This window comes from Budorcas taxicolor, chromosome 6, assembly GCF_023091745.1.
Source record: "Budorcas taxicolor isolate Tak-1 chromosome 6, Takin1.1, whole genome shotgun sequence".
Classification (NCBI taxonomy): Eukaryota; Metazoa; Chordata; class Mammalia; order Artiodactyla; family Bovidae; genus Budorcas; species Budorcas taxicolor.
In genome coordinates, this window is record NC_068915.1 from 25,288,038 (window position 1) to 25,310,963 (window position 22,926).

General features: G+C 42.2%; 1 non-coding gene across 1 annotated transcript; it reads right to left on the reverse strand.

Annotated features, from left to right (window-relative positions):
* Positions 1 to 2,017: 2,017 nt before the first annotated feature.
* Positions 2,018 to 2,090, reverse strand: TRNAS-GGA (transfer RNA serine (anticodon GGA)). Its single transcript has one exon. It is a non-coding gene; the product is annotated as a tRNA-Ser (tRNA).
* Positions 2,091 to 22,926: the final 20,836 nt, after the last annotated feature.

Here is a 22,926-nt window from a genome sequence, read left to right on the forward strand (position 1 = left end):
GGGCTTCCCAGGTGCCGCTATGGTAAATAAAGCGCCTGCGGATGCAGGAGACATAAGAGACCCGGTTTTAGTCCCTGGGTCGGGAAGACCACTGGAGAAGGGGATGGCTACCCACTCCAGTATTCTTCCCCTAAGAATCCTACGGACAGAGGAGCTTGGCAGGTTATGGTCCACAGGGTTGCACAGAGTCAGACATGACTAAAGCAACTTAGTACACAGGCAGGAGGTGTCAAGCGCCGGGTTAGGCAGGTATTGAAAATTCACTGACAGACCAGCCTGTCAAGTAAACATCACATAAATGCTAGTGATATGTGCATATAATATTATGCATATATCAAACTCAAAAGATATAGATATGTAAATTTAAAAGATATACTTTTTAAATGAATGTATAAGCTCAAAGGACATTCAATGTGGAAAACCAAAGCCAGCATTTAAATGTGTTTATGACTTTCCAGAGTGACTTAGGTGGCACGGCCAACGCCATCTGCTCTAGAGCAGAGAGACTACTTACCAGGCAAAAGCAGCTGCCAGCTGAGGCTTCCATGTACTCTTTCATTCCCTCCAGGATGACCTGGCGTGACCACCCTTTCTAGGTAAAGAGGATTCTATCTCCATTTGACAATAAATCCTCAACCTGAGGAAAGGGAGCTTCTGTCAGCCTGGCGGACTTGTAGTCACAGGAGGGTGGATTTTACAACCTAGTCCGCCTTGCAAAGGCCAGTCATTCAGTTGGGTAAATCCAGCATGGTCTGTTTGGGATCAGATTGCTTGTTTCAGTGTTTCAGCACCACTGACGTGAGGGGATATATTTCTGAGATATTAACATAGGTACTCTTTCCCTGATATTTGAGATGCACTAAAACACAGTGGTAAATCCTTACGATGGGAGCGCGGACAGGGGTGAAGGAAGAGATGGGCTGGGGAAGGAAGGAGAGTAAAGTGTACTGAGAGAAAGATTTTCCATTCTTGGAAAATGAAGCTTTGAAATAAAAATTAACATTGCTATAAGAAAACATTTTAAATCTCTTTCTTGCATACCTGACACTGTGGGAAGGGAGTTGAAATTGGCTCAGATACTTTCTGGGGATTTGGTCTGAAGTTGCAGTATCTCAGGGCTCACTGCTATACAGCAGGCAACTTTGGTAAATTTCTTAATAATGAAGGCAAACGCAAAGTCATTGTAATAAATTTGGGAAATAAAAAAGTCTAAATAAAGAGAAAAAGAAAGACTCATTTATAACATTTGTATCCATTTCCTTCTAGTATGTTCCTTCAGCATTTTATAAAATATAACTGAAAGTATACCATATATATATATATATACATATACTTGTCTTACTATCCTATCTGACAATAAATACTGCATGTGGTGGGTTAGTTGCTCCGTCGTGTCCGACTCTTTGTGACCCCATGAACTGTAGCCCCTCAGGCTCCTCTATCCATGGGATTCTCCAGGCAAGAATACTGGAGTGGGGTGCCATTTCCTTCTCCAGAGGATCTTCCTGACCCAGGGAACGAACCCAAGTCTCCTGCATTGCAGGCAGATTCTTTACCATCTGAGCTACAGGGAAGATCTTAAATACTGCATAAAAAAAGTTTTTTTTCTGGGACTTCCCTGGTGGTCCAATGGCTAAGGGCCCATGCTCCCAGGGCAGGGGGCCTGGGTTTGGTCACTCATCTGGTGACTAGACCCATATGTCTCAACTAAGAGTTCCTATGCTGCAACTAAAGATCCCACATGCTGAACTTAAAAAAAAAGGAACTTTTTTTGCCATTAAAAACATTTAAATATATTTTAAAATTAAATATGTTTTATTGCAAAATTAAATTAACCCATGTCTATTTGTAAAAAATTTAGCAAATTTTAGGAAATTAGTTAGTTAGTGAGTGAAGTCACTCAGTCGTGTCTGACTCTTTGTGACCCCATGGACTGTAGCATACCAGGCTCCTCCCTCCACGGGATTTTCCAGGCAAGAGTACTGGAGTGGGTTGCCATTTCCCTCTCCAGGGTATCTTCCCTGACGCAGAGATTGAACCCGGGTCTTCTGCATTCCAGGCAGACGCTTTAACCTCTGAGCCACCAGGGAAGCCCAGTTAGTTAGTTAATTAGTCCTAACTAACCAGAAAAGAGAACTTTTAATCTAGCTGGCTCTGAACCATAGACAAGTGTTCCACCTCTAAAAACCTCATTTTTTTAATCTTCAAAATCTTCACTAATGATAATATTTTCCTTACAGGGCTGTTATAAGATACTTCATATAAAGATAAAATGTTTCTCATAGTGTCTGGCATATAAAAAGCATGTACATATAACCTTATACTAATTTTAAACCAAGCAATTTCAATCTCTACAAATTGTTCTAAAACCTGCTTTCTTCAAAAAAGCAAATAATATATCAGGATCCTTTTCATATGTTAACAAACATCAAACTGCAATATAATTTGAATAACTACATAGTGTTTTTTTAATCTACTATGATATATGTATGAAACACTTGGATGACAAAGGTGATTTCTAATGGTTGTATGATATTCCACAGTTTATTTGACACCTTATGTTGCCAACTGTATGCTGCCTGGGGAAAATGAAGCTATATTAACAGTAATAAAATATGTTTCTCTGCCTCTCTTCCAACTTTCTTTTGCTGGGCTTTAGGTTCTCTTCAAAGACTTTGTCTCTCATTTCTAGGAGCCCTTGAGGGATTCATCTATTCATTCACTCAACAAATATTGAACACATAGCATGTAGCAGGCAATGCCCTAGGGATGCAATAGTGAGGAAACACAGGCACAACTGCAGCTCTGTTGGTGTTTTCAATCTTTTGCAGGAAACCAAACCTTAATTGTATAATCACCAGGGAATCAAACACATGCTATGTGAAGTGCCATGAAGAAAAAGTAGAGAGCCCTGAGAACGATGGTAAACAGACCTGACTCGGGCTGGGGCTCGGAGAAGGTCTCTGAGGAAGATCCCGCTGAGATCAGATTTAGATGTGCAGAAGCTTGCTAGGTCTGGGGGAAAGTCTTTCTGAAGCAAGAGGGTCATCTCTGGTAGAAGAAATGGCAAGGTAGGAAGGACCTCAGCATGCTTGATGAACTGAAGAAAGCCCCTGAGGCTGTGAGTGTATGCCATATGATGTCTTTTAAAACTGTTATTGTTCAGTGGCTGAGTCATGTCCGACTCTTTGCGACCCCATGGACTGCAGTGTGCCAGGCTTCCTTGCCCTTCCCTATCTCCTGAAGTTTCTCGAACTTATTTCCATTGAGTTGGTGATGTTATCCAACCATCTCATCCTCTATCACCCCCTTCTCCTCCTACCCTCAATCTTATGCAGCTTCCCTGGTGACCCAGGTGGTCAAGAATCTGCCTGCAATACAGGAGACCTGGGTTCAGCCCCTGGGTTGGGAAGATCCCCTGGAGAGGGGAATGGCAACCCACTCCAGTATTCTTGCCTGAAGAATCCCATGGGCAGAGCTGCCTGGAGGCCTACAGTCCGTGGGGTCACAAAGAGTCAGACACGACTGAGCAACTAACACTTTCACTTTTTAAACTGTGGATTTTATTTTCCAGGTATGGAGGAGCTGACAGGTCAGGAGACAATTGCCATTGAAAAGATCTTTCCTTACACTCACAGATTCCAAGAGGATGGGGCACATGGGGAAGCATGAGGGTCAGAGGCTAGGGAGCCAGGGAGGAAAGTGGGCAAGAGCCTTTGTCATGGTTTCTGTGGGAAGGAATGGGCAAGGAGGGTACTCAGCCTAGAATTGACTGATTTGAATGGCTTAGCCCAGTAGTGGGCTCTGGGCAATGGGGGCTGTCCCTGCTTGTCTGGTACCTGGTCCTGAGATGGTTAGAGCCAGGAAATAGTAATCCTGCATGTGCAAAGAGGTGGTTGATAGTTTGAGCTCTGGGTTGATTGATTTATATTTGAAAGGCACACTCATGCAAGCTGTTTGATACCTCTAGAAACTGCCTGGGATAAGAGTCCCTCCAGGGCCAGCAAGCTCCAGGATGCCAAAGCATCCAAAGGACAGAGTGAAAGGTATGATTGCTACAGTACTACTTTGACACTGTGGCCTCAGTGGGGCAAAGCGGTTATAGGAAGTTTAGCGAGAGGAAGTAACAAGAAGGGATATAGCTCAGTGTCTCAGAGAGACTTCAGTGAAAGCAGATCTTTCCGTTTTTTGTAGTCCTTTTGCCCTTTGGGCAAAAATATGCAGCTGGACTGAAGGTCAAAGCTAGGTGGTAGAAGCATCTGCACTCAGAAGTGTCCCAGCAACTGAGGTGCTGATGTGCAGCTAAGCCTGGGTACTGAGTCTCCTCATCAGGGATATATTTTGAAAACATTATCTTTTCTTAAGTGTTTTTTTTTTTTTTTTTTTTGTCAAATAGACCCTAGAGCAGTGGTTCTCAGGTGGAGCAGTTTGATTCCCCATGGGATAGTTGGCAACGTCTGGAGACATTTTCTGCTGTCACAACGCGGTGGAGGGTATTACTGGTGTTTAGAGGGCAGAAGTTGGGGATGCTGCTAAACACATTCAAATGCATGAGACAGCTCCCCACAACAAAGCATTATCTATCCCCAAATGTCAATAATGCCTTGGTTGAGAGATACAGATCTAACATCTGCATCTGAGAATAGGGCCAGGGTTTAATATCTTCCCTGGTGGCTCAGATGATAAAGAATCTGCCTGCAATGTGGCTGACCTGGGTTTGATCCCTGGGTGGGGAAGATCCCCTGGAGGAGGCCATGGCAGCCCACCCTGGTATTCTTGCCTGGAGAATCGCCATGGACAGAGGAGCCTGGCAGACTACAGTCCATGGGGTCGCAGAGAGTGGGACACGACTGAGCTTAAGCTGTGGCCCTTCCACAACAGAATTTTTCATTAATAATTATGCTGCAGTGGGTATATTAGATATTAGTTCTATGAATCTTTCTTTTAGTCTCAAGAAATGTCTTACTTTTATTCTCCCTGCTTTTTCTCTCCATTTCTGTTTCTGGGGAACAAGACCTATGGAGCTTATGTGGAAAGAGTCACTTAATCTATTACCTTGCAGCACAGTTCCAAAGCCCTTTGAATGACTGTCTTATGTTTTGATTATTTTTGAGTCTCCCGATAACTTTATGAGATCATGTCAGCTCAACAAGTCTCAAATGACTGCCCACCACATGCTTAGCATGTATCCCGTCTCTCTAAATCTAGCATAGTGACTGACACAGTGTGCACAGGGATCTGACTTGTGAGAATGTTATCTTAGTGACTTCTCCCAACAGCCTTGTAGTGGAGGGATGAATATACCTCATCCTACACATGGATAAATGGAGGCCTGAGGGTTGAGTAATGCCTAGGTCACATGGATGGTACATAGTAGATCCTGGATTTGAACTCAGCACATGATTCGACCCCAAACCTGATGCCCTTCTTGTGGAACTCAAGGACTACATCTTACTGATGGAAGCTGTAGACCACCACGACTCTTCATCCCCCAAGAACTGTGCTCCAGTTGGCTGCTTTAATTTAGAGAACTCCATTAAGCTCACTCAACTTACCCTCAAAGAGTAAGCACAGTCCTGGATGAAAGGAAAAATATTAACTAAAGGAATAAAGAGCCCTCGTAACAGCTTGACTCTCCTCCACCAGAAAGGCTGGCTTTCAAAAACTCTGACTCCTACTTAATTAGTACCTTAGTTGAATTGCTATAAGCTAGCAGAGGTCAGTTGGGGATAATGACAATGGAAAGGGCTTGTCCTGATACTACTCAAGTTCTGTTCTACAGATTTCCCCCTGGAAAATTAAACATTCTCACTGAGACTGAAGTCAGCTCTGAATTTATAGATGGTGGTACAATTCATCACAGTAGGCCTATTTTTGCTCTTAAAAGGTATCTAATCCTCAGACGTCAGCTCCTTCCCCATTCCCCTGTATTTCCCATGTTGTCAGCAGTTTTTGAAAAAATTATATCCTTCTGTATTGTATCCATGTTTTTTTCCTTTATGCCCCTATTACCTCTCTAAAGTGTGACACGAGCTAGCTAGCTGAATAATTTATAGTTATTAAGAGAACTATCCACTGTGTTATAGCTTTAAAAATAGGATGCATAGAGCAAGTCACAGAACAGTATATAAGATGTGATTTCAACTGTGTTATACAAAAGAAAATACATTTTAATATGCATAAAATCTGTCTGGACTGAGATAATGGCCATTATGAGGAACAGAGACTGAGGAGGTGGGAGAGTTGTTGGATGTAGGAGATATTTACTTTTCGGAGGTTTTAAAAGACCTAGTCTACTTTCCCAGGTGAAATTCTACATGGGCCAAGATGCTGTTCTGTAAGTGTTAGTCACTCAGTGATTCAACTCTTTACAACCCAATGGGCTGTAGCCCTCCAGGCTCTTCTGTCCATGGAATTCTCCAGGCAAGAATGCTGGAGTAGATTTCCATTCCCTTTTTCAGGGGATCTTCCTGACCCAAGGACTGAACCCAGGTCTCCTGCATTGCAGGCAGATTCTTTACCACCTGAGACACCAGGGAAGCCCCGCCACTCTGAAAGCTCCTGTCATATTTACAATTTAAGCACCTAAGTTCTTGATTTGTTTACTAAATGTTGTAATTTGGTGAACAGCATAATTTTTATGTCATTTGTAAAATTTTTATATTTTATGGCCTCTGCAGGTCATAGAGACTCCTTATAAAATCAGTTCTTAGTCTTTCACAAAACTGCTTTGCACACCAAGGATCCACACTCAGATTTCAGAATATCTATACCTCCACCAGCAGAGGTAGGGCATCTTTCTTGCACTAATGTATTACTCTTTTTAGGTCAGTGCCCAGCCAGTTGGCACATTTCTATTGACCTCTAGTAATACTAATTTTGCTGTAAACAGTTACAACTACCTCTGGGCAAAGATGGCTTTGTGTGGTTGGTGTGCTGTCACTACCTGACCCAAATGGGCTAAGCCATTCAGTGACTGATCCTGGTTGCAAGAAGAATCAGTAAATCTTCCTAATATTGAACTCACCAAGCAAAGCCCTCTGGCACCACAAATGTACTAACCAGTTAGAGAGGCCCGCAGGGCACACCATTCACTTCACACCCTCGACTATCTTTCTTCCTCTTGTCCAACTGTTTTTTTTTTTTTTTTTTTTCTGTGATCATACTGCAGTCTCTGCTGAAATTTAAGAAAGACTGAAAATCAGGGACACCTGTTGTAGCTGGAAACGGCCGTGTTGTCTGTGTTGTAGTGGCCACCAAGCCTGGCAGCTGCACAAACTCAAGGCCAGTCAGGGGCCACTTCAATACAAGTGTCTTCTCTGTTTGGAGGAAAAATGCCAACAGAACTTCAGATCCGGGGCTGTTGCTCTGTTTTGTTTTGTTTTTTTTTTTTTTGCATTTGTTTGTTTTTGCAGAAAGAATGTTTTCTAGTCTATCTCTAGATACACACACACACACACACACACACACACACACACGTACATAGGTGGTTGGGCTAGCAGCCAATTGAAAAAGTCAAAGGGATGAATGACAAAAATACTATGCATACATATAAATATGTTGTCTTAAAACATGGATGTCTATTTATTTTCCAGTGTCTAATGGAAGGCCAGGTCCTGTTTTGAGTGTGGGCACACTGTTTGAAGTTATGTTGTTGCCTCTTATGGGTGAAACTCACTTTCCAACGCACCATGCACAATTCCCAGGCTGAATTTCTTTCGAGTTCCAATTTCTTGGAACTCCAAGTAACTTAAACCATCTGAGAGTAGATTCCATCTAGATGTTTACAAAGAATTAACTTGTCTACATGTAATTTCATAGCAATATTATTAGTGACTTTAAAAAGTCTTTCCAAATCATTTTCTTTAGTATCCACAGAAATACTTATGAAACTCATTTTACTGTATTTCACCAGCTTGTATAATATATAATTAAAAGAATATAAAGTTATGTACAGTGAAAGCTATGGTTTTTCCACATATGTATGGGTGTGAGAATTGGACCATAAAAAAAGGTGAGTGCCAAAGAATTGATGCTTTTGAACTGTGGTGTTAGAGAAGACTCTTGAGTGTCCCTTGGACTGCAGGGAGATCAAACCAGTCAATCCTGAAGGAAATCAGTCCTGCATATTCATTGGAAGGACTGATGCTGAAGCTGAAGCTCCAATACTTTGGCCCGCTGATGCGAAGAACTGACTCATTGGAAAAGACCCTGATGCTGGGAAAGATTGAAGGCAGGAGGAGAAGGGAACAACAGAGGATGAGATGGTTGGATGGCATCACTGACTCATTGGACAGGAGTTTGAGCAAGCTCCTGGAGTTGGTGATGGACAGGGAAGCCTGGCGTGCTGCAGTCCATAGAGATGCAAAGAGTTGGACACGACTGAGAAACAGAACTGAACAGAACTGAAAAAACTACAATAAAAATAAGTATAATTGGTGCTGACTTGTTTGGGGACAAAATCCAACTGATCCTTGAACCATAAGCAGCCCAACTGAAGCTAGTAGAGGGGGTAGGTGGCTTGGGTAGCCATAAGCACCGCCTGGTTCCCACTGACCGCATCAGTCAACAAGTCCACCTTAACCCTGGGAGAAGCTCAAGCATAGGTTGGTTTGTGGAATATCAGCTGTTCAGTCACCTCTTTGGGGGCTTTCCAGTGCATTTTAAGCAGCATAACACTTCTTTCCGGAGAAGGCAATGGGACCCCACTCCAGTACTCTTGCCTGGAAAATCCCATGGATGGAGGAGCCTGGAAGGCTGCAGTCCACGGGGTCACTGAGGGTTGGACACAACTGAGAGACTTCACTTTCACTTTTCACTTTCCTGCATTGGAGAAGGAAATGGCAACCCACTCCAGTGTCCTTGCCTGGAGAATCCCAGGGACGGGGGACCCTGGTGGGCTGCCGTCTATGGGGTTGCACAGAGTCAGACACGACTGAAGCGACTTAGCAGCAGCAGCAACAGCAGCAGCAACACTTCTTACACAGAAGAAGAGAATGAAAGACAAGAGAGGGGATGCTCTGGGGGGTTGCCTCCTCCTTTTCTACATCCCTTCTCTTCCCCTGAGGTGGCCCTTGGAAAGCGTCTGGAACCCCTAGGGCTCTACGAACCACAATATGAAAACATCCCACAAAGTCCAGTCCTTTCACAATAAAATGATAAGCTGAGATCTAAAGATACTGTGACCAGAACTCAGTCTTTCTGGTTCCTATGCTTGAACTTTTTCTGCTGCATTTTCTCTTACTTCCCAGGCAACTTGAGGCTGCCACTTATGGGCCTTTCCGCCATCTGGTTATCTTTGTATGGTGGCTCAGAGGCCAGGAAGGAATGGAGAGCAATAGATTCAGCATGGACTTGCTTTCCTCAGGGCTCTCTGAACTTCTTGCCACCAGCATCTAACCCCTGAACTAGAAGGTGCGGCCATGATTTTCTTCCTGACCTTTCTTCAAGATTCTGCACTTTTGGGGCTTAAGAGGTATTTTCATTATTCAATGCACAGTCCCTACTTTTGTCTTCAACCCTGACCTGGGTTTGGTCAGGAGGAGGGGGCGGGGGATGGAAGGGCCTTCTAGGCATGGCCGATGTTAGACACAAAGGCCTGAACTTGACTTGGGCCAGTACAGTGTTTCAGAAGCAGAAAACCAGAGCAGGAGCTAGAATCGTGAAGGGTTCTGTATCCATGCCAAGGACTCTGGGCTTTATCATGAGGGCAATAGAAATATATTAAAGGATTGCAAACAAGTGCATGACAAAATGAGACTTGTGATTGAGATGGGTCATGCTGTCAACACTAGCAAATGGATGGTGGTGGGAGGGCGGACGGAAAGCAGGGAGACCAGAGAAGAGGTGGCTCTAGGAATTCAGGCAAGAGATGACAGAAGACCTCCACTGAGGTGGTGACAATTTGAGTGGAGTGGAGGAGACAGATTCCAAAACATTAAGCATGCCTGTACTTAGACAGGACACGACTGCTGACTAGAAAGCTAGATTGAAGCAGTCAAAACAATTTGGGGGGCATGAAAGAGTGTGGCCCTCACATGTGACCAAGCTTCAGATTCAATTTCAGGGACTCTTCCCAAGCTTCTAATTTTCCTATCAAGGCTACCAGATGTGGCTGGTAGGCTGTGCACTGAGCAACTCCGGGAGATGCTGCTGATATAGACCACAGTGGGTTTAAAGCCTCTTGAAGTTGTGCCTTCCTGCTCCCTATGGCTGTGCAAACAAACATTTCTAGAGACAGTCTACACAGCTGCTTGAGAATACTCTATGAGGTATAAAAGTCCTACCAAATAGAAGAGGTGAAGGGAAGGTAAGATTCCGGATGGTTGCTCTTAGGATCTGATGCAAGACTGAAACAGTCCTTGCTTCACACTGAAGCTGAGAGAGAAGAGGAGGGCATATGGCAGTGGGCCCTCAGGTGGCTGAAGAAGGACAAAGGGAGCTGGTACAAGGCCATTGGGATGAGAATAGAGTGAGGGAGCACTTCCATCAATATACCCTGGCTCTGGAACATAGGAACCAGCCCAAACAAGGACACCTTGCCATAGTGCCCAATTCCAGGGCCCCAGATATGAGCCACGGAGAAACTTAGAGGAGTCTTCAGAATGGCCAGCCCTTCAGTAACATCTGCACCCACATACCCTGAGGTATTTCCTTTCCATTCTGTTTGGGAAAATCTGAGGGTCCCACACCTTTTCTTATTTCACATTAGCCAATCAAGATGATAAGTCTTCTAGAAGTAGGTCTTCGGTTCATAAATTCATGGTGCATGTGAAATATACAAGGAAGTAAATGAATATGTGTAATTGTCTTTCACTTTACCCAGTTGATATAATTCTGAGAAGTGGGGGTTTTACTACATACAGATCAAGTCAGAAGTCTGTAAGAGATGAAAATTGCAAATGAAAGTGCCATACACTGTTGATCACAATATCAGTGCCTAATGGTGCCTGGCACATGATACCTGCTCCCTAAATGTTCACTGAACTCACAGATAAATGAATGATGTTAACCAAGTGCTTCTACGCAAATTATCTCATCTGATCCTAACCAGCCTGTGAAGTAGGTGTTGTTATCTCCGTTTACAGAAGAGAAAACAGAAGCTCAAAAAGGTTAACTGGCTTAAGTGCTCAAGGTCACACAGCTAATAAATGGTGTAGCTGGGACTCTAACTGAGGCCTCCTGATTCTTTCCACTGCTAACAGCTGTGTGTAAAAGCTCTGGTCTGTGTAATTCTGATTTAAAGGAACCTACTGAGGAATCCTTTGGTAAAGAAAACCACAATTAATGTATATATTGTCAGCTATCTTTTTTAGGTGTTATTTTGGATTTTCCTAAAGTGGACCTCTCATCTTGTAAATGCATAAATCCCTACTTTGTACTCTTTTTGAAGATGGAGGAACTGAAGCACATAAAGTTTACACAAATAGTTGGTAGGCACAAAAAGGAAAAAAAAGATTAAAGCAGAGTGCAAGAAAAAGAAATTAAACTTCTTAACTTTTCCTGTTTGGTCCTGTCTATCAGAATCTACCTCTCTCACATTTGGTAGCATTATCTAATGTTTTATTTCCTTTTCTATCTGGTTCAAAACTGAAAGATTTGTTTTCTAAAACTGGGATCCTAATTTGCTGGGTTGACTTGATAGATGAATAAAGTAGAAATTGGTGTCTATGAAAAACCTCCCACCCCCAAATCACAAGTATTAAAAACAGTAGATGGAAAGAGTCATGAATCACTGAGGTTTTGAACTTTCTTTTATGTAAAAACTAGAGTGATTGAGCTCAGTGGTGAGGGAAGCTGATATCAGAGAGTGTCACCTCTCAGATTTCCGCGTCTCTCCCACCTGCATGCGGGCTTCATGGGCCAAAGTCAGTTTGAACCTTCACATCCTCTGGTGGAGATCCCCAGGGATCCCTCGGAGATCATGTTCTTGGTGCCTCTCCTAAACCATTGTTGAGCTCTGCACACTTGGTATGCTTTCTCTACTGATCTTTTTTAGGTGAGAGTGAACTGAAGCCCAAGGATCAGGTGCTGGCTCCAGAACAAAGCTCTGTAATTTCCATCAGGATCAAAGGTGAACACAAACCAAAAATAAGGATGGTACCTTCACCACTGGGGGCTTCAGACAATAAAAAAGAACATATTTTTATAATTATATCAGAGTCACTGCTCAGGAGAATCTGTCTATAACAATGCAATGTCTTAATCTGATTAAACCAGTCCTCTTTTGACTGGTGGAAGTCTCATATCCTGGACACAGTAACCTGGTCTATGGTGATACTTTCAAGAATCCCAGAGACCTCAGCTTTGTCTGTGGTTAAGCTTCATTTAGTCAACCTTCCCTCATTCAGAGCCCTTTCTCTCGAGTTAATTGATCTAAAGCGCTGAGCAGAAACTGATCAAATGTCAAGTTTTAAAATAAAAAGAGAATTTACTTATCATTTTAATTGATAAAAAAAGGACCCAACAAGACCTAGATATGTACATGCATGCATTAAATTTTGATGGAGGTAGATATATTCTCCAGCAAGCACACTGCACATTCACAGTGGTGTTTACTGAAGTCTGCTATATTTAGAAAAGGCCTGTCTGATGGAGCTGGGCTCTGAGAAAGCTGCTTGATCCTCCCTTTCATCACTACGTGGTGGAGTGGACCTTGGCAAGCCCTGGGTGGGGAGAAATCACCATGAAGGCTTTCACTGCACGAACCTCCACTCTTGTGACCAAACATAGTCCTGTTGCTTCAGGAAGGTTTGCATAAAAGGGATTGATTTTCATTTGATTCTGCAAATGGATTCACTGAGTGAGCCTGGCAGAAAGGAAGAGAGTAAGAAGGAAAAAAAAAATCTCAGGCAGTTCTGGCCAGCTTCCAAATGCTTCAAGCTGACAGCACAACTGGTTTAATCTGCTTCTTTGTAGGTGAAGACATGCTTCACCTTTCAGACCAGAAACTTGGGACTTAAAGAGCGATCACCTGAAATTCTTTTTTTTTTTTTTCTGGCAAAATAACAAAACCAAAACACAAACTATTGTGCTTGAACTATATACATTAAAATTTTTTTAAATTGTAGTCCCTCTCATTTGCTTAAAAATTATTTTAAAAATTGTAAAACTGCATAACTTCTTTCAGAATCGTTTTGCACCTATTGCTACTACATGATTACACTAATACTATTTAAGACAAAAAGATATTCATCTTTAAAGTGAAATTAATTCAGCTGGATTGAAAATAATTGTCATTTATTTCCTGACAATTTACAGTGGTCAGGTATTAATGTCAGGTTAGTTACAAAGATAAAGACCAAAAAATAAAAAAGTAATCACTTTTTCTCTAGAGTTTCACAGTCTGGCAAGAAAAGCATACAGTCACGGCTATGTAAAGGCATGTATTCTAATTTTCATATAGTGCAGCTAGTGTTATATAAAAGGGATGGGTATGATGTCGTGAAAACAAGCGAAGCAGTAATGAATTTGGCGTGGGATGGGGCAGGAGTTGATTGGGGCTTCACATAGATATTAACATTTAAGCCAGGCTTTAAAGAGATACTATCCATCAAGATTTAAGAGTAAGACCAGGACCACATGAGGACACAGTGTTCAGCAATCACTCCCAGTGAGGCCAGCTCTGTTCAGACAACACAGCTGGGCCAGAAGCTGGATTACTCAACTGCTGTCGCCTCTCACCTGGAATGCTAGGCTCCTTCTTGGTCTTCTTCACCTCTCACTCTTCTTCAGACGTCTCCCCTCCACAGTGCATCAAAGCTCATCCCTTTAATATGTAAAATCATTTACTTCCTTAACACATTTGCAGAGCAGCTACCTCGCATCAGATGCTCTGCTAAAGGCTTGGGAATGTGGGTGAACTAAACAGCCAGACACCCCTGCTCTCTCTCCATCTAGCTATGAAGAGAGTTAGGCAATGAAGAACACAGTGAACACGTGTAAATGAGCAAATTTCATAGGGTATTAGACAGTAGGAAGTTCTATCTAATAACGTGAACAGTGAAAGCTCATCGGCGGTGAAAGAGTTCAGAGCAGGTTTACACTTTGACTCGGATGGCCAGGGCAGACCTCAAGTGTCAGACCTTGAGAAACTGACACTTAAGAGAAAACTTGAAGAAAGAGAGGGAACTAACCGTGTTGGGGAAGCGAGTGACAGGCAGCGGGAACAGCCAATGTGATCCACAAAAGTGCACAGTGCCTCACATGTTTAAAAAACAGTGAAGAGGCCATTATGGCTGGTACAGAGAGTAAGGGAGAGAGAAATAAAGGAAAGTCAGAAAAATAAGCGAGAGGTCAGCTCATGAGGGTCTATTTGGGTAGTATAAGGAATCTGGCTTTTACTCTTTGGGGAAATGGGCTTTGAGCAGAGGAATGACCTGCTCTGACTTAAAAGAAACCATCTGGTTGCTGTGTGGGGGATAGACTGCAGGCAAAGGTGGGGAGTGGGGAGACTGAAACGGGATGAATGATTAGGAAACTGCTTCAGTCATCCAGGGAGGAGACAATGGAGGCAAGAAGAAGGGAGTAAGCAAAGAAAGTGGTATGAGAGGTAGGGTTCTGGATATACTTTGAGGGAAGAGCCATAGGATTTGCTGATGGATTTGGCCATAAGGTGAGAGAATGAGAGGATTCCAAGATGACACTAAGTATTTTGACCTGAGCATCTGGAAGGATGGAGTTTCCATCAGCTGAATCGGGAAAGGTTTCATGTAAAGCAGATTTGAGGATGAGATAAGGAGCTCCATTTGGGATGTATGAAGTTTGAGATGTCTACCAGACACCTCAGCAGAGACATGAATCTGAGTTCACAAGAGAAGTGAGGATGGAGATATTAACTGAGAAATCATTGGTATATAAATCATACTGAAAGTCCTGAATGGTACTGGGTGAAATCACAAGTGAATGTGTATATATGGAGAAGAAAAGACCAAGCACTGAGAAAAAAAAATACCTAACAAGCAGTTAGAAGGAGGGATCAACGAGGTAGGCAGTATGCCAAGTAATACAGTTTCTAGGAAGCCAAATGAAGAGAGTTATCAATATAATCAAGGGGGAAAAGATAGTCAACTCTTTCCAATGTGGCTGAAAAAAGTTAAGAGCTGATCTTTGTATTTAACCAAGTGAGGCTTAATGTCAAAGCCGAGGACTTAATACTGACTCTTAAAAGCGCAGTTTTGATGGAGTGGTGACCGTAAAGTTTGATCGGAGTAAATCATCCGCAGTCTCTGTTTCAGAACCAAGTTCCCCAAACTGTTCCTGTTTCTGTCTTGCCTCTTATTCTTCTGCTGGTCTACCTTGCTGTCCTCTCATTTCTGTCTTCATGCCAGGTTTGGGCTTTGTGCTTGGCTCCATTTCCATGGTGACAATTATCACTCCTTTAAACAATGACTATGTATTTATGCCCCATCGCCTCTGTGCTCAGCTGCTCAGTAGTGTCCAACTCTCTGTGACTCCACGGACTGTAGCTTGCCAGACTCCTGTCCATGGAATTTTCTAGGCAAGAATCCTGGAGTGGGTTGCCATTTCCTCCTCCAGGACATTGCCTCTAGAAGCCTCAAATACAAATCTCTCCCAGCTCTCTGACCCGGACCCTTTCCACTCTGACATTATCCTCATGATTTATTACTACAGGAATTGTCCTGGTTTTGTACAAGCATGAAAGAGCTTACCGTAGCCTGGACTGTTGGCAAAGCTTCCCTGGTACATGAATCATATCACTTTTTTTTTTTTTCTTCAACTCAGTATGTTCCATTTTTCCTGAGACTCACCAACCCAGATGTAATAGTTGGCCTGACCTTTCCATGAAGTTGGGACCCTTCATGACTTGAGCTGGCACACGGCCTAGCTTCTCTTCATAGTTATGTGACTTCTACGGAGAGTTCTCTACCCTTATTAGCCTATCTACTTGTGAATATCTTTGAAGCTAATTTGGAACTTGCTCTTTCAAAGATTATCTCATATAAGAACATCCACAAAGTTCTTCTCACCAAGATTAGCTCTATCTTGTATCTTATTTGCATCACTATGTGGCAGAATATACTGTAATGCCAGGGACACAGAAATGATAAGAATGTCAAGAGGAGTCCTCATAGATATTTGTCATCCAAAAAAGCATGATAAGGAGTAATTCCCAGTGTCTTATGTTGGCCTTTATGTTTATTACAGTTTCATTCAATACCAAGGTAGGACCATAACGATAATGCTGGCAGTAGATCCCAGGATCTTAACATTCTTGAAAAATAAAGGAATAATGCATTAAGAATGGAAGATTGTTGAATAATGACTGCTAAAGGATACCCAGAAAAGACATTCAAATGAGTTCTCTTCGTTCATGATCTTTAGTCCAAATATTTTATGAAAGCTTCCTGAAAGTAAACACAATAATACCTGAGAATGGTCATGGTGTTTAGGTTAATCATCTTAATAGAAACTGTGTGTGAAATTCACTATTTACTTAAGTTGACAGTGAGGGGGAATTTTGGAAGAAGTCTGTGGCCCCAGCCATCACTCTCTCGTAGAATTCACTCTTGAGAAGTCCTCTCCCACATTGTAATCAATAGAATGAGGCAGAAGTGACAGTGTGTGATTTCCAAAGCCAGGTCACAAAAGACATCTTGGCTTCTGCCTTGTTCTCTCACTCTTGGGTCACTTGCTCTGGGGTAGCCATGTGCCATGTTAGCAAGATGCTCAAGTAGCCCTATGGAGAGGTCCATGCGGTCAGGTACTGAGGCTTCCTACCAATCACCAGTGAGAAGCTAGATTTCTTTCCCAACGGGTGAGTAGGCCATTTGAAAGTGGATTCTCCAGCCTCAGCTCAGCCTCATGCATCTTCAGCTCTCTCCAACATCTTCACTGCAAACTCATGAGCGATCCTCAGCCAGAAGACTTGGACTCAGCAACTTCCACATTCCTAACAGAGAGAAATGGTCTGAAATAATACCCATGCATTGTTTTAAGCCCTTAGGTTGTGGCAGAATATGTGACTCACAATCGATAGTGAACACAGTGTCACCTAGAACTTGAAGGTACAATTCTCCCGCAAATCCTAGAGCACTAATAAGTCATCAACTTTATTTGTCTGGTCGCTCATGTACAGTTGAATCCCCACGTGAAAATATTTTCTGAGTTCTGAACTTTGTACCCCTTTACCTTGAGATTTACCACAGTTTAGCAAAAGAGCTTAATGATTCTGAAATTAGGCTTTGGAATTAACAGAGTTCAGTTAAATCCTGTTCTGATACCACTTACTAGCAATATGACATTAGGAAAGATGTGCATCTGGTTTTCTGTCAGTGTCATGATTATAAAGAACTTTACTGATATAAGAATTAATTAGATAACACATATCAAACACTTAGCACACTGCTGGCTCCTAAAAACTGCTCAGTAAATGGCATTGATGCTGCTGCTAATGATGTCGATGATGACAGTGGTGGTGGTGACAATGTGAGGATGTGGACGATGTAGAAGGCAAAAATGTCCTTGTTTTCAACTTGCAGGCAAACTCCTTACAAGGTAAAAGAACTTTTTCATTTCTATATTAGAGTCATCTCAGTTATTACACTATACTTCTTGCCCATCTGTAGTTACATCTATAATCATCATTATTTAATTTTACAATTTGCCTATTTTTCTAGTTTTTTCACAACCTTTTCTATAACCCACAATATAGCAAGATTTTGCAGGTATTCTCATGACAGAAGCATCATATGACTAAGTCAACTAGGGCAAAATTTTAGCAATAAATCTAATTTTGGTGTTTATTTATATTCATATTGATTGCTCCTTTTACAGGTAGGTTACCTATTATTACAGATTATGAAAATGCATATATTGTTCAGCTATTCAACTCTTTGGGCTTCTCTTGTAGCTCGGTCAGTAAAAAATCTGCCTGCAATGCAAGAGACCCAGGTTCATTTCCTGGGTCAGGAAGATTCCCTGGAGAAGGAAATAGCAACCCACTCCAGTATTCTTGTCTGGAGAATCCCATGGACAGAGGAGCCCAGTGGGCTACAGTCCATGGGGCTCCAAGAGTTGGACACATCTTAGTGACGAAACTACCATTCAACTTTTTATAGAGATGTATAACGATGGCTTTGGTCACGTGTCTGATAACTTTGTGGGTTTAGCTAAATCTTCATAGGAGGACAAACTGAAAAAGACACATGGAGTTCACATTCTTTAAAGAAGATTAGGCTGTGTTTCAATCTCATGGTTAAATGTGATTTTGGTTCTCCTTTTCCCTTGAAATTGGACAAATGAAGAAAGAAGACCCACTTGTAGGATAGACATTTATAGTCACAAGTGTTGATTACATTGGTGCTTCTCTTATTCTCAGTTTTATCAGTTTTACGCTAAGTGCTGCTGCTGCTGCTGCTAAGTCGCTTCAGTCGTGTCTGACTCTGTGCGACCCCATAGACGGCAGCCCACCAGGCTCCCCCATCCCTGGGATTCTCCAGGCAAGAACCCTGGAGTGGGTTGCCATTTCCTTCTCCAAAACATGAAAGTGAAAAGTGAAAGTGAAGTCGCTCAGTCGTGCCCGACTCTTGGTGACCCTGGACTGCAGCCTACCAGGCTCCTCTGCCCATGGGATTCTCCAGGCAACAGTACTGGAGAGGGTTGCCAGTGCCTTCTCCTAAGTTGATTGAACTAAATAACCTATAGAGTCACTCTTCCTCCAGGTTTTTCTACTCATTCTCTGAGAAATCACGCCTACTTCTGTTTCCCACCAAAGGCTATAAAAGATGAAAGACTTGGCTGAGTCTTTGTTGCAAATGGATATCTAGCATTAAAAGTGAACTCTACCAGCCTTTTCTATGTCTGGAGTATCTTGGATCAGTGAATGATAAAGCCTTCACTAGATGGTTCAATGCAAAGAAATAGAGGAAGCCAAATGGAAAATACTAGAGATCTTGTCAAGAAAATTAGAGATACCAAGGGGACATTTCGTGCAAAGATGGGCACAATAAAGGACAGAAATGGTAGGGACCTAACAGAAGCAGAAGATATTAAAAGAGGTGGCAAGAATACACAGAAGAACTGTACAAAAAAGATCTTCATGACCCAGATAATCACCATGGTGTGATACTCACCTAGAGCTGACATCCTGGAATGTGAAGTTAAGTGGGCTTTAGGAAGCATCACTATGGAACAAAGCTAGTGGAGGTGATGGAATTCCAGTGGAGCTATTTCAAATCCTGAAAGATGATGCTGTGAAAGTGCTGCATTCAATATTCCATCAAATTTGGAAAACTCAGCAGTGGCCACAGGACTGGAAAAGGTCAGTTTTCATTCCAATCCCAAAGAAAGGCAATGCCAAAGAATGCTCAAACTACTGCCCAATTGCACTCATCTCACACACTAGTAAAGCAATGCTTAAAATTCTCCAAGCCAGGCTTTAGCAATAGGTGAACTGTGAACTTCCAGATGTTCAAGCTGGTTTTAGAAAATGCAGAGGAACCAGAGATCAAATTGCCAACATCTGATGGATCATGAAAAAAGCAAGAGAGTTCCAGAAAAACATCTATTTCTGCTTTATTGACTATGCCAAAGTCTTTGTGTGGATCACAATAAACTGTGGAAAATTCTTCAAGAGATGGGAATACCAGACCACCTGACCTGCCTCTTGAGAAATCTATATGAAGGTCAGGAAGCAACAGTTAGAACTGGGCATGGAACAACAGACTGGTTCCAAATAGGAAAAGGAGTACGTCAAGGCTGTATATTGTCACCCAGCTTATTTAACTTATATGCAGAGTACATCATGAGAAACGCTGGGCTGGAGGAAGCACAAGCTGGAATCAAGATGGCCGGGAGAAATATCAATAACCTCAGATATGCAAATGACACCACCCTTATGGCAGAAAGTGAAGAGGAACTAAAAGCCTCTTGATGAGAGTGAAAGAGAGTGAAAAAGTTGACTTAAAGCTCAACATTCAGAAAACTAAGATCATGGCATCTGGTCTCATCGCTTCATGGCAAATAGATGGGGAAACAGTGGAAACAGTGTCAGACTTTATTTTGGAGGGCTCCAAAATCACTGCAGATGGTGAATGCAGCCATGAAATTAAAAGACGCTTACTCCTTGGAAGGAAACTTATGACCAACCTAGACAGCATATTAAAAAGCAGAGACATTACCTTGCCAACAAAGGTCCATCTAGTCAAGGCTATGGTTTTTCCAGTAGTCATGTATGGATGTGAGAGTTGGACTGTGAAGAAAGCTGAGCGCTGAAGAATTGGTGCTTTTGAACTGTGGTGTTGGAGAAGACTCTTGAGAGTCCCTTGGACTGCAAGGAGATCCAACCATTCCATCCTAAAGGAGATCAGTCCTGGGTGTTCATTGGAAGGATTGATGCTGAAGCTGAAACTCCAGTACTTTGGCCACCTCATGCAAAGAGTTGACTCATTGGAAAAGACCCTGATGCTGGGAAGGATTGAGGGCAGGAGGAGAAGGGGACGACAGAGGATGAGACGGCTGGATGGCATCACTGACTCGATGGACAGAAGTTTGGGTAAACTCTGGGAGTTGGTGATGGACAGGGAGGCCTGGCAATGCTACGATTCATGGGGTTGCAAAGAGTCAGACACAACTGAGCAACTGAACTGAACTGAACTGAGATGGTTCCAAAAAATTCAAACCACTCCCAGGATGCCTGTTGTCATGAGATGAGCAATAGAAGGCATACTAACAACATGCAGAACTCCCTGTATGCAGGCAATATTTTAAGTACTTCATATATTCGTGCTTTACCTTCTTTGATCCTCTTCCTTGTCATGTTAGCTATGGTTATCCCAGTTTTTCCAAGTTACCTGGCGTTTCATTATGAGGATTCTACATTCTCCACTCTCCAGACACTGGAGACAGAGGAGAGCATTCTTATTTTGTCTGTGGAGTCCTCATCCTGGTTTTTACGCCAATAGCAGTGAGAGTTCAACTTTAGAAAGTACAGCTCCGCAAAGTGAGAACTGAAGAAACACATCCATTCTCAGCAAAAGGGTAAACATGTGGTCTAGAAGTGTATTTTGAGAGGTATAACTCTGCTTAGAGGTTGTGCAATCCAGTCCTCCCCACCCTCCATGTACCCACACACACATATATACACAACCTCAAAGCACTCACTTCAGCCTTTCAAATAATTTAAATGTGATTACTTATTACAATATTAGAAATGGAACACGTTTTACATTTAATGGCTTTTATAAAAATTCATGTACTACATCTAAAGCCCATCAAGTGAATAAATCATTTTATGGAAGAGAGGCAGGATAGGAATTTGGAAAGATCATGGCTCTGGCTGAGAAAGAAAAACTGCCTGCCTTTCTAGACAATCAGATGGCCCAAGTACAAGTTTCTTGTGATTATGTTGTTTGTCTAAGTAAGGTCATTGATATTCCTGAAAACTTCCCTTGGGAAAATGATCTCAGATACATAGTTGGTTCCAAATAGGCTTATTTCAAGCACAGAACAGAAATCAAGGCTTCAGGTTAGTACTCAGAGGGCAAATAGTACCTCTGATTGCTGCAGTAGCGATCCATCTTCAAGTAAATTTAATTTATGCAAATTCAACCACTCTGTTTGTGGGGGTGGGAGGCTGGAAAATAAAAATGTTATCAAATGCTCTTCTGCATATATGCTTTTATTGCATACTGAATAAACACGTGCACTTATAAATTATCTATTGTACACAATCATGCAGATTCACGTATTATGTTACACAGGGTTGTATACTCAAAACCTGAAATCAGAATTTATGGGCAATTTATGGGATTTCCTAGGGTAATTTTTAACTTATGTGTCTTTTTACCTTGGGGCTTCCCAGGTGGCTCAATGGTAAAGGATTTGCCTGCCAAAGCAGGAGACGCAGGAGATGCAGGCTCAATCCCTGGGTAGAGAAAATCCCCTGGAGAAGGCAATGGCTACCCACTCCAGTATTCTTGCCTGGAGAATGCCATGGCCAGAGGAGCCTGGCGGGCCACAGCCCCTGGGGTTGCACAGAGTTAGGCACGACTGAGTGATTGAGCACCACGCACATCTTTTTACCTTAAACACAATCTTAGAAGCCCAACCAGCCCGTGACTCTACTGTGAATTAAAATGGCCATTTAGTGAATGAAAAAGCCCAAGGGATAGATGTCCCCTGGTCCCAAGTTCCAATCCAAATCTCTCTCTCTGTTTGATCAGTCTGTTAGATCTTATCCAGAACTGCACAGAGGTTGCTTTAAGATAGCTGGGAGAAAACTCAGGTGAGAAGTTTCAAAACCAGGAGAACATGTGTCAAAGTCAGTGAAAAAATGTTTTGTGAACTGTTGCATTGAAATTGTGTTGTGTTGACAAATGAACGTTATATATGAAACAGAAACAGATTCACAGATACAGAGAACAGACTTGTGATTGCTGAGTTTGGGGAGGCAGAAGGGATTGATTGGAAGTTTTGGATTAGCAGATGCAAACTATTATATAGAGATGGATAAACAAGGTCCAACCGTATAGTACAGGGAACCACATTCAATATCCTGTGATAAACTATAATGGGAAAGAATACGAAAAATAATATATACATATGTATCACACAATAGAAATTAACAGAACATTGTAAATCAACTATACTTAAATAAAATATTTTTCTGTAAAGTGTGTTGTGTTAGAAGTAGTATTCTTTCCCATGAGTTTGCTTCCCCAGCTGCTAAGGGCTTGAGAGCGGACAGTTCACCAGAGTTATCCAGAAAAAGCCTCTGCACCTATTTCTATTCTTAGGGACTGTGAGCTTGGTAATTATAAAGAGACCAGTTTGAGTCTTATGGAAGGGGGTATATGTTTCCAGGACCTAAAATAGTAGCACATTAAAGTCAGGCAGGTGCTTGACTAGGGAATGTGAAACCATCTTCTCATAAGAGGCTCTGAAAGTTTTTATTAAATGTTTTCA